The sequence below is a fragment of the Mytilus californianus genome, unplaced genomic scaffold, assembly GCF_021869535.1.
Source record: "Mytilus californianus isolate M0D057914Y unplaced genomic scaffold, xbMytCali1.0.p SCAF_3, whole genome shotgun sequence".
In the NCBI taxonomy this organism is placed as follows: domain Eukaryota; kingdom Metazoa; phylum Mollusca; class Bivalvia; order Mytilida; family Mytilidae; genus Mytilus; species Mytilus californianus.
The window spans coordinates 27,190,424-27,203,937 of NW_026262679.1; the positions used below are offsets into that span (position 1 = coordinate 27,190,424).

Genomic DNA, 13,514 nt, shown 5'->3' on the forward strand with positions numbered 1-13,514 from the left:
ACCGAGGAATAAGTTAATACTATTGATGGATATTCATATCGGCAATAAGAAAAAAAAAGTCTAGAACAGAGAAACTTTGCTTACAATATTTGTATTTGTACTTACAAATACTCTGCCAGAGAGGTTTATGAATAATATTATGTAAATGTAAATATGACATCAACAACTTTGTTGTTACATAGTACACATAATGTTTTAGTAACGATGTTACTAGATTTAGAAATCAAAAATAAAAAGTAATTTTTCGATCTGTTTAAAGTTATTTATTTCTTAAGACGCCTATTTGAATTTGTATTTATTATTTAGCTGAAATCTCATTTTATTCACAATATCAGTCTCGATCCTTTTTACATGTTCATCGGGTTTTTTTTATTTGATTTTGTATACAAGTATACATGCTAAATAGATCATCATGTTGGATAAAATTATGTGCTTGTTTTTATTTTTTAGAGTAAAGGTTTTTTAATACTGTCTTGTGTTAGATAATAGAGTCACCAATATTACATACAATTTGTTCAAATAAATGCCTTGGACAAAATGGATTAATTTGATATGATTTAATGTTATGTGATTTTTTTGTTTCATCATTAAAGTTGAATAATTCTTTGTGCATCTTTGTGCCTGTACGTATTCAAATATTAAAAGTGGATACTAAATACAATTAAACTAAATGACAGACAAAAGAAACACCAAATGTATGATCCTCCATAGTTTTGACGATCGAAGTTTATAAATGAATGCTCTTGAATATAAGACTGTTGGCTATTATCTGTTTTCTTTTCTCTCTCTCTGAAGTTATGTTTCAACTTGGTGCTCCTTCGTACAATTCGTTTCAAAGAAATTAAGACAAGTTATATTTGTTGTATGAATCATAAATCATCTTGTCCGTCCGTACGTCCGTCCAGATGTCCGTCAAAACCCCTTCCAATGCAGCTTGATATGATAATTTATTCACAACAGCTAAAAGGTGTGTCTCGTACGTGCAAGGTAGGTAACCGTACAGTGAAAGTCATGGTCAAAACAAAGACCAGCTAAGTCAAACATGTGAATATATACAACATGATTTCCACTTTTTTAAATGAAAACCCAATTGAGTTGGGCATAAAAACTGGCTTGGCATGATTATTAACCATAACTAAGAGGTGTGTTGGGTAAAGAAAAAACAAGACCGTACAATCATGGTCTAAAACTTTTATCAACTTTCTCACCCTGGTACATTTGTATAAAAGTCGTTTCCGCAATGAAACTTTCCAAATCTTTAGAGTTACGTACTGAAACTTGGCTTGTTTATTCACCATTACTAAAAGTTGTGTCAGGTACTAGTTAGTAAACCGAACATTGCAAATCATGATCAAAATCTTAGTTCAACTTAGCCATCATTGTGCCTAGTACACACATTTGTTTTATCTCTTTATCTTTAAAAGCCTTCGGAGGAAATAAATAAGTGTTGACAAAGGAAATGTCTACCTTACGAGGGTATAAGCTATGTTTAAATCTAATAACCCTGATTACTTCTAATATGCATCATAATTTTAACATTAACTCAGCGGCACCCTCCGTGTGATGGTTCCCATCAATATCCCCCAGTTAAACTTCAAATGGATTTCATTAAAAATAGTACGTAAAATAAGAGTTCTTCATTAAATAGAATGTTTATTGGTTTTTTCTTGTAAACATCGCGATCAAAATTAATTCATCAAGCTAGTGATAAATTAAAAGTAAATGTACTTTTTATTGTTTGTACATTTTTTGTATGTGATTTATTAAAAAAAGGGGTTGACAGGTAAAATTTAAAGTAAGTTCTTCTAAAATGATTTATCTTTTTATCCAGACTTTTTTTGTAGACGTATCTTTTACTTTCTTTATGGATCATAATGTATAACAGTTTGAATAGGGATCATCATCTATATATGCAAAACCGTGACGTAAATAAAGTTCAAGTTAACCGTTTTATCAATCAAAAACTACATGTATTAAATGACACAAAATAGTAATTATAGGAAATGAATAATTATTCAACCTTTTCCCCAGTTCTATTAAAATCCTTATTACAACAAAGCATTCGTGACTATTGTGTGAAGGTCTCCGTGATCATATAAATTTGTCAGTATACTAAGTCTGTCAATATGGTATAAGGTTTGTTTGTCAAACTTTTCATATAAATTGAATGATCTTTTTATTTTGTAGTACAATTTCATATATAATAAAGCTTGAGGAAAGAATTTCGATTTTCTTCAATTTCCCCCAAATTACCAATGACCAAATGAGTCATTTAAGGGGAAATTTCCAAAATAAGGAGAACATTGGGTTTTTCTATAGAACCCCTCTCATATTTTACAAAGTAGAGCTTTTTTATTTTGTAGAACACTTGTATATATACTGAAGAGTTGCATATGGAAGAATTTTGATTTTCTTCAATTTTTCACAAAATTATTCAACGTTTTTGAGACTGATTTCCAATACAGTATATCGGGTCTGTCTATCACATAGCTCACGTTACAGTTTACAAGATTTAAATCAGATCAACTGCAGTTTACCAATGCTCGAGTCTCGTTAATCAATTATGATTAAAAAAAACATAACATTAAATCATATCAAATTTTTACAGTTAATTCATTTTGTCCACGGCATTTATTTGAACAAATTGTATGTAATATTGGTGACTCTATTATCTAACACAAGACAGTATTAAAAAACCTTTACTCTAAAAAATAAAAACAAGCACATAATTTTATCCAACATGATGATCTATTTAGCATTTATACTTGTATAAAAAATGTTATGCTCTTTTGTTTTTTCATTGGACATATTTGTACTAATCCTCTTTCTTGCACACTGTGAAATCTGCTCTTACTAGTCTTGTAAATATTGCACTTCTCCTTAACCTTTAACTTTGGTTTAGAAACATTTTCTATGTACAATACTTAGTCCAACTCCATCGTATTCTTGCATTGAAATACACATCTGTCCGAAAGTGGATCGAGAACCAAGTATAGATCCTCCAATCCAAGCTGAATACTTTCTTTCTGGAGGTGCAATAATCTTAGTTTTCATTGAACTAGGAGATATGGCTTCCATTTCTTTCTTCAGACGATCAGCAATACCTAAAAGGGATGATTTTAAGGATATAATTTTTCATCGTATGTATTCCATTAATTCTTTTAACGCTTCTGTATTTCTTTGATATCCTGTTTTATATGAGCTATCTTTGATATATGTTCCATTTTCCCATATAAGATTAAGAATATGTTGAATGACTGCCAATGAGACAGCTATCCACAAGAGACAAAATGACGTGGATGACAAAAGATATTTGCTGAAATAATATATCATATGTGCACTGTCTATAGATATAATTCAGGTATGTAGCAAACAAAATAGTAACAAAGAGAATATACCAAAAGGGAGAAATCAAAAATCAGAAATCCATTTAAACAACTTCAACATGCCAAAACAGCAAAACGACAAATAGGCGAAGAACCACACAACAAGATAAAGATTGCACGATACGTAACTCATCAAAAACCGAATTGCAAACAAACTGAACAAAATAAACATCAAACTGTGTGCAGTAATTTGGAAAGAAAGGCGACATAAAAGGCCAAGGCTTTTATTTTTGTAATTCCATAATTTTGTTCATCAATTATATTACCTACCAGGAAACATTGTGGAACCTCCTGATAACACAATATTACTGTACAGGTCTTTTCTAATATCAATGTTTGACATCATAATGGAATTGTCGATCATATCATGGATTCCACAAGACTTCATTCCTGCAATTAATTATAAACATTTAAATAGTAATAAATGCCGGACTCTTATGTTAAAAGTAAGCCATAAAGCTTATGTTGTAAAATAACTAAGTATATTTCATTTCCCTGTCTAGTAAATCTAGCACAAATAGAAACAAAATTTCCACAAAATGTCAACTTAATTTTACAAGGTAACTATTGGTGAAAATAATGAAATGATATGACACTACTTTTCGAATTTCCTCAACATACCAATGAATGATGGCTGAAACAGGGCTTCTGCGCACCGGAAGCGTTCATTCCCGATGGTAATGACAGCACCATCAGGTAATTCGTATGACTTTTCTAGAGATGATGACTTGAATGACGTGTCCATTTCTTGTTAAAAGTCGAGCCCAACGTAGCACATTTTCTCCTTGATATCTCTCATTATCTCTGCTTCAGCTGAGTTGACAAAATTGTAACCTCTTTCATATAAAATTCTTTGCAGATATGCTGTCAAATCTCTTCCTGCGAGATCTAAACGTCTAATGGCATGTGGTAAAGCATTTCCTGAAAAATATTTGAATAATTTTGAACAATAATTATTTTAAAATGAGGCTGCAGTATTGCGCAAGATGTACATGTAGCAGTTATCTAACGTTATCGGTCGTTCCTTTGTCTATATCACTCTGCTCGGCTCTTAATTAAATTGCATATCACGGCTTTTTGACGTCAAATACGTTGCCCCATCCGTTATAACTTTGACCCGGACATTTCACCGACGTCATAATATATGAACCGAAATTGATAAGTTTGACCCGAACTTATCACGTCATCTTCTAGTTTGCTGGTGAAACAAATAACACTTGTTTTTATCATGCAATGCGCAAATACAACCCGATAAATCGATTATCTGGTTGCATGCATATTGATATTGTAAAATATCAGCTGCTGCTCGACACAATATGAAGCCTTTTTGATCTCGTTCACTGCGCTCACTCGACAAAAAGCTTCATATTGTGACTCGCAGCTGATGTTTTACGATATCAATATGCAGGCAGCCTGATAATCGGTATTATTAAGACATGAAGTCGAAGTTTTATTCAGTATTGTACTTTTTGCGTTGTCTAGTACCTAAGGTTTAGGTGAACAAAACATTATATCATTACTCTTTATCATTTTGTATCCAACTTTCTTGTGTTTAAATTCCTTCATTTGCATGAACGCTGAATATGATGATAGAATGACAATTGAAGTATTATTGTTTTCTTATTATCTAGTGGCGAATATTACATTAAAATTTTGAAATTATAATATTTATCAGTTATATTGAGAGACAATATGCGAATAATTTATGTGATAAAAGAAGGGATTGACTTGGTAAATTTTTTATGGACACTTCAACTGGGTTTTTGAAGTCAAATGTTGAAAAGATTATTTTGTAGGGAAATTATCCCTGTTGTTTAATTTTGGAAGTCTGATTAAAATTTTAATACCTCACGTTTTCATTTAGTGCTTATTTAGATTATACACCGGCTTATTGTTGATTATGGTAAGACGACTTTTCAATATAAATAATACATCATTATATTTTGATAAAAAGATAACAATTTCAGAGACATTAAACTGTGTAATCATATTATTCATCTTCATATATACAAATAACAGCCTTTCATAAATTTTCCGGAAATTTATTAAAATATATATATATATATATATGTTTTACTAATGAATTTTAGAACAACTACTTAACTTAATCTCCTGCATTATACAATACAAGCTTCATACTATTGTTCGTCTTATTTGTTTACTTATTTGTTTACCTTCGTAAATTGGTACAACGTCGGAAACTCCATCTCCAGAATCAAATACTATTCCTGTTGTTCTCCCAGATGCATACAGAGATAGAACGGCTGGTATTGCGACATGTAGAAAGCAGGAGCATTAAATGTTTCGAACATTAACTACGAATAAATAGATAAATAAATGTAATTGTCATCAATAATTGATTGATTTTTTAATGTTTAACGTCACTTTCAGAAAAAAAGTGTAAAAATATAGCATAATTTATTTTCATGTTGACACTTTGCAGATCGAATTTGAATTTATCAAATAAAAAGGAATAGAATAGATGAAAAAAATGTATTAATACTAGGCAGTGCTTCTATGAAGAACACTAAAATAACAGATGTCAGTTTAATATGTAATCAGGGACATGTTTTATTATGCGTTTATTGTAATTGGTTGATTAATTTTTGGAGTGTAACGCCACATTCATCGCGCTTGACTGTGTATTGACGGCCAGTTTTTACTGGTGGAAAATATCACATATAAGTTAGTATATGTTAGGTGTCAAATTTAGAAATATGTTAATCTAATAATGTTATTGACAATGATGATAAAAACAATAATGATAATAATATCTTTAAATAACAAAAAAAGATAGATTCGTTTAATAAAAACAATGTTACGACTACTAACTTGTGTCATTTTTTCTCTGTTAGCTTTTGGGTTTAGTGGAGCCTCTGTTAACATGACAGGATGTTCTTCTGGAGCAACTCGGAGTTCATTATAGAATGTATGATACCAAAGTCTTTCCATATCATCCCAATTTGTAACCATTCCGTGTTCAATGGGATATGTCAATGTCAGGACGTCACGTTTACTTTGTGCTTCGTCTCCAACAAAACAGTCCGTCCCACCCATACCTTGCATTACTATCTGTTATTAATCAAACAAAAATATTCATACTATTTGCAGGAAGAAAAAAACTAAATCTAAAATTCAAATTTAAACGATGAAACTAATATATTGAGATTCTTAAATTCTGACTTGTTTGAAATGAATTAAACAAAAAGAGTAGCAAATGAAGGCTTTTTTTTTTAAATAAATAATCGAATAGTTCATGATTTTATTTTTATTTTTTAGTATCCATTAATCGAAAATCATTGTTCATTCTGATTTATATCTGATGTCTTGGGCGTCCAGTTATTGCAGGAAAAACAGCTCGCGGTGCATCATCGCCTGCAATTCCAGCTTTGACCATTCCGGAACACATGTTTTAACTGTATTTCAAATCTAAAAATTAATTATGATTACATTGTAGATACACAAAAAAATAGTCTTCAAAGTATGCAGCATAAGACATAATTGGTTTTATTTGGCCCCTTTATGAAAATTTAATATATGATTATATGCAAGACACAAAAATATACTATGGTAATTATTTTTTTCAAATAAAAAATCAATTTAAAATATACTCACGTTTTGTCTTTAAGATAAATTCTATTTTTTGTGAATCCTCCTTTAAATCTGTATGCTTGGTTTTGTCAAATTTGTCGTATTCTATATGATGAAAAAAATTTTCCACGAATTCAAACTGTATTCTAATGAAAATCATAGATTTTTCTTTATAGTGACCATATATGGAAGTCTTTCCTTCCACGTACGTAAAAGGGTAAATTCAAACTTCATTACTATACTATATTTAAACATGAGTTATGTCCCATTGATTTTTTTACCTGACAGAATGTTTATTAATAGTATTATGTATATATTTAGCAGTGGTGAACATTAGTTTGGCAAAAACACCATATAAGGAATATTTTTATAATAGAATTATATCTATATTTAAAAGACATATTTACAATCTATCTGTTATTAATATATATTGTGCGTGATCTACAAGAGATGAAGTTAAGTCCATTATACAACTTCAACTCGCGTTTTAAGATTGTTATTGCGAAGGTACACTATTCAAAATGTGTCTGAAGCCAAGATATCAGTGTTTCAATAGTCAAATATTTTTATAATATTAATGTTTGAAAATGTAATGTGTATACTATCTGCTATTTACACTGAAGAGCTATCAAATATTTCAGAAATCGTTAAATATTGACAAGCTGTCTTTGTTTTTTCACATCTATTTTGATATGAAGAGAGTTGCTTTTGTGATTTTGTATAAATGCCCCATATTTTTCCGGAAATACAAACCATAGACTAAATAACGTTGATATACGCAGCTATAGATGACCGTGCGGCCTTCAAAAACGAGTACAACACATACCATCGCCGTATCGTAAGGTATATTACAAAATGTAAGATAAACGAGAAAACCACCGACCTGATTTATGAGGAAAACAAATATGGTTGTTTTCGAGTGGTCATGTCAATATATTGTACACATTTGTTTGTCTATCATTTTGTAAAAATTTTTTGTATGTAAATGGTTTTTTTTAATGCCTGATTTCATTCATTTGATGATACATTTCATACAATATCAGGAAGAAAACTCTTATAATAAGGAACCATACAGAGACGATCAAAAGACACATATAATGCTATTCGTAAGAATTTGCCGAATTTTCAGGAAAACGCGTAACCGAAACTGATGGAGATATAGTTAAAACTGTACAGTTTGTTCTTGCATTAGCATATCAACTCTTCCAGGCATAATTCGTCTTCGCGTATTTTTTGCAAATTTGTTTTGTGTGTAATATTGAATGCTTAATCCTCCGACCAATAAAATATTCAATCCTGAAACGGTTATTATACGCCCGTTTACATGATGTATTATGGTATACTGTTGTCTGTCCGTGACGTCGTCAACACGTGGGACAAAAACTCAAAAACGCTTACACCAAAAAAAAGTTAAATCACAAAAATACTGAACTCTGAGGAAAATTCAAAACGGAAAGTCCCTAATCAAATGGCAAAATCAAAAGCACAAACATATCAAACGAATGGACAACAACTGTCATATTTCTGACTTGGTACAGGCATTTTTATTTATGTAGAAAATGGTGGATTGAACCTGGTTTTATAGCGCTAAACCTCTCACTTGTATGAAAGTCGCATCAAATTCCATTATATTGACAACGATGCGTGAATAGAACAAACAGACATAATAGGTAAAAATGTCAAAATAGGGGTACAACAGTCAACACCGTGTCACAATCTTAATCACAACAAAAACAAACAAATATTTAACAAAGAAGCACAAAAAAGCATATATCACATTTTACAACCTCGTTCATTGCTTACTTATGTTTGTATTTTATTTATGTATGCCAAATCAACCCATAAAGGATCGAGGGATTTTAAGCACTGGGACCGAATCGTAATTTTAACATTAACTCTGGCGTAGAATCGCGTGTTTGACGTCAGAATGTAAACGTCACACAGGTAAAGATATAAAATAATTTTGTCAGTCCAAGTATGCAAAAATTATAATAGAACAATAACACAATGGCGGGATGTTTAAAGTACAGAGACACGTCATATGTATCAAAGAAACATAAAAAGTCACACGGAAAAAGCACACAAGTAAAAATGAAAAATAATACAAACAACACAATGACGGGATGCATAAGTACAGAGCCACGTCAAATGTATATCACCAAAAACCGACCAAACAGTAATATTAATAAGGCAAATAAAAGAACACTTCAGTAAAAGTAATATTAATAAGGCAAATAAAAGAACACTTTAACACGTTATTAAGATGATAAACAGCGTCAATACGCAGAATCTATACTTCAAGACCATCATGTTTTATTTGTGAAGTTGACACGGAATATTTATCAACAAGGTCTTGGTACCTTCCGATGAACTTTTAGAAAAAGGACGAGACGTTCTTTGACATACCCCTGGTTCATCAACTTTCTGCTCAGACACTGGTGACGTTTTACAAAGTATGAGTAGGAGCTGCAAGCTCTTGCATACCGAATAAGTTGGGAAATGTATATCCCATATGCAGGTGAAGTTGGTATAAGTTGCTACTAAGGTGGGGGAAATTGATAATTTTAAAATTAAAATCGTCTCGTTTGTCATAAATTCTGGTACTGAGATGACCATGTATGTCAAATTCGAGGTATAAGTCTAAAAATGAGGCGGATGAAGCCGTGTCTGTTGTTTCTTTAATTTCTAGTTCTGGGGGATATATTAATGGAACCCAATCAGAAAAGTTCGGATTGTTAATGGAAAGAACATGATCAATTGTCATGAAACTTTCGATTTTAAAAAAATGCTGATTTCACGTTTTGGAGTATTGGGACTTTATTCATAAAAAAGGGGGGATTTTCCAGTTTTCGGACAATAACTCAAAAATGCTTTGAGCAGTTTTCATGAAAATTTGGTGACTTGTTTATAGCTATTGAAATAAGCTCCCTGTAGTTCTTTTTTATAAATTTCTGATATGACATTGTGGAGTTATGGAACTTTGTTTGTTGAAAAATCGTCGAAAACTGTCCATTTTTCACACTTTGGACGGTTAGAGAATTTTATTCGTTTCAAAATCAATGCCAGACAAATTTGTTGAACTAGAGATAGCCTTAATAGTGCCAAGCTGTACACGTATATGTATTCATCTCTGTATCACCATTCAATAGTTACCATCATCTCTGTATCACTGTTCAATAGTTACCATCATCTCTGTATCACTGTTCAATAGTAACCATCATCTCTGTATCACCATTCAATAGTTACCATCATCTCTGTATCACCATTCAATAGTTGCCATCATCTCTGTATCACAATTCAATAGCTACCATCATCTCTGTATCACAGTTCAATAGCTACCATCATCTCTGTATCACCATTCACTAGTTACCATCATCCCTGTATCACCATTCAAAAGTTACCATCATCTCTGTATCACCATTCAATAGTTACCACCATCAAACTTTGCAGATGGAGCCTGTAATTTCTATCCCTAAAACTAGCTTAGTGTTCTCGACAACGAGACATTAAGTACTATCAAACCTTCTCAATGGCGTTGTATCTGAAGGTTTCAGGTATAAATAAAAGTCCAATGATTGATTGATTGTTGCTTGCTTGCTTGACGTCCTGTAAATTATTTCCTGGTATTCAGCACGAGAACAAATTAAAACAACTTAAACAATAGGTAGGTTCTGCATTGTGGGATTCAGGGCATCAAATTGAGACTGCCACTAGAAAATAAAGATATGTTGGATAGGGTCCAAAACTTTGCATTGCAACAGGCAACCAACGGACCCTTGTAAGAGTTGTTTCACGAGTTCTATAACGTGCATAGAGAGTGACACTCGCTCATCACCAGCACAACCAAACAGACGCCTCTTTTTGTCAAGGGAAGTACCATCAGGCAATAGATAAATACGTAAATATATAATGTTTTTTGTCCGCATAATTTTGTCTTAGATCTTTTTGCACATGATGTAAACCAGAATGATTAGTATTAAATGCACTTTCACTACTTTAATGGATATTCCTGAATATGATGATTGAGTAATATTCAAAGTGCAATTATCTTAAGAAAGTTTGCTTAAAATAGATTGAACCCTCTATGAGTGTCGTCTTTAATTTTGCAAATATTATTTTTTTTAATTTTTGGCGATCGAACTTTCTCAAACTCATATTGTTGATTGCACTTAGTGTCAAAATGACGAAAATGTTTTTGGAGGGTATAGTTTGGTTTTCTCAAAAGAAGTTACTTAAAAGTAAACATAACAGCACTTTATGAAAAATTATTTTCAAAATTTCTTACATCATTAAAATACTTCAATGTTGATATTTGATAGATTGATAGGTGTCAATTTAACCTCCAGTGACAATTTTTATACATGTATGCCAGTGAATCCAAAATCGTTTAATCTTTTTTACAACATTTGCACTTGCGTTTTACCCTGCTGACGGAGGCTGCCATGTTGTAAAGCATACGATTTTCCGAAAATTTGTCTATCGTATTACCAAACAATGTCATCAAATAATCCTTAGTGCTTCGTGCGCTTATATAGGAAACACCCGTCTTAAATTATGTTAATGTGATATAAATAAACTGGGTAAGTTAGACAAAAACCTATTGAACTTTTACTTAGGAATCATACAACCCTGAGCATAATTGTTTTAAAGTACTTTTGTTATGGTTAGCATGTTATTTAAAAATAATCACAATATATCAAATTGATATAGTGTGTTTATTTCTTCTAGTGACTTCATTTGTTTAAATGAATTACTTATTTTTATTAAGTACTGCATGCAGAGCAGATACATGTCATCGTAAAATATGTAATTAGATGATAATCAGTCAAACACTTTGTAACAAAACCTTTTTTATGCAAAGAATAAAAATGAATATCGCAGAAAAACGAAACCCCACTGAATAACCTGTTTTCTTCAATCAAAGGTACTGGAAATTTTGGTTACAAAAACATTATCTCCTTTCTCATTTGACTCTCCATGCTCAATCTCCGTCAGCACTCCGTTGACAATTAGTTCAAGGGAAAACGTCCAGGCAAAAAGTAATGTTGGGAAAAATGATAAAAGTAGAGTTATTATGTAAAATTTCCACTAAAGGAAAAAAAACTGAAGAGAACCGAATGTTAAATGAGAATTGTGTAAATTAAGATTATAACGTTGCTGTGCCAAAAAAAATTGATAGCGTGTCAATCTCTACATGTATTTATTTTTCCCCTTTCTGTATATGTTGCAGAAACACGAGCTAGATCACGGAACTTAATGAAAAATGCCTGCTAAATCGAATGTTATGCAACAAAAGTTTGCATTCATTTATAGAAAACAAGTGCAATTAAATCTAGAAAACCGTACATTTATGTTCTATAATTAAAAATATCTACACTAATTATTTGATCTTTGAATTTATTATCATTTTCGAAAATGAATTCTAAAATATACAATTATCCTAAATAGACATATTTAAAGGGTCTGAGAATATTGAAAAAGCTCGAAAACTTAGTTGTTGAAAATTGGAAGACTTCAAAAAAATGATTAATGCTTTTAAAATTCAGTAACATGTTAAACAATGTTTAAATGTTAAAACAAATTGAAAGAATTGGTCTTGCTTTGTTTCATAAAAAAGAATGGCCAACGTAGATACAAGTCGCTTGTCTTATGGATGAATACATCGTACTTTGTAAAAAAAAGCTAAAAATCACTCTGATTAGAACAAAAAATTCTCTGAAACTGACATTATAAAGATGCTTGATTTCTTGATTGACAACATATTTGTTACGCTTGGAGGACGTGTTTTTCAACAAACAATCGGCATTCCCATGGGAAGCTAGCATCATCCTTCAACTTCAATTTACGCTAAATAGATGATGTCATCTCACTAAATAATTCAGTTTGGTGACTATGTTGAACGCATCTATCCCATCGAACTTGAAATAAAGGACACAACAGATAGATTTGAGTCTGCCTCATATCTTGACTTACATCTAGAAATTGACAATTAGGGACGATTAGGAACATTGCGACAAAAGAGAGGATTACAGCTTCCCAATTATGAACTTTTCATTTCTATGTAGCAACAGGCCAGCAGCGCCTGCATATGGAGTATATATCTCAATGTTAATACGATATTCCAGGGCTTGCATTTCCTATCTTGACTTACATCACAAGCTGCTCACAAGGAAGCTATTAAACCAAGAGTTTTAAGTGGTGATGTTGAAATCGTTCCTTCGAAAATTTTACGGACGCCATCACGAGTTGTTTTACCGTTATGAAATATCTGTTTCACACAGATGACGACGAATATATTCCAATTGCCGTTACCACAGTCCCGTCCGCTTTTCCTCAAATGTGACCTACCGAATTAGACTTATCACCGGTTTGTTCTGACATGAGCAACACAACGGGTGCCACATGTGGAGCAGGATCTGCATACCCTTCCAGAGTACCTGAGATTATGTACCCCCGGATTTTGGTGGAGTTCGTTTAGTTTTCTATGTTCTGCTTCGTTTACTGTTGTTTGCCTTTTGGTCTTTGGTCTTTTTCGTT

General features: G+C 31.8%; 1 pseudogene; it reads right to left on the reverse strand.

Moving 5' to 3' along the window:
- Window positions 1-2,792: 2,792 nt before the first annotated feature.
- LOC127734266 (actin, cytoplasmic-like) lies at window positions 2,793-6,783 on the reverse strand (annotated as a pseudogene).
- Window positions 6,784-13,514: the final 6,731 nt, after the last annotated feature.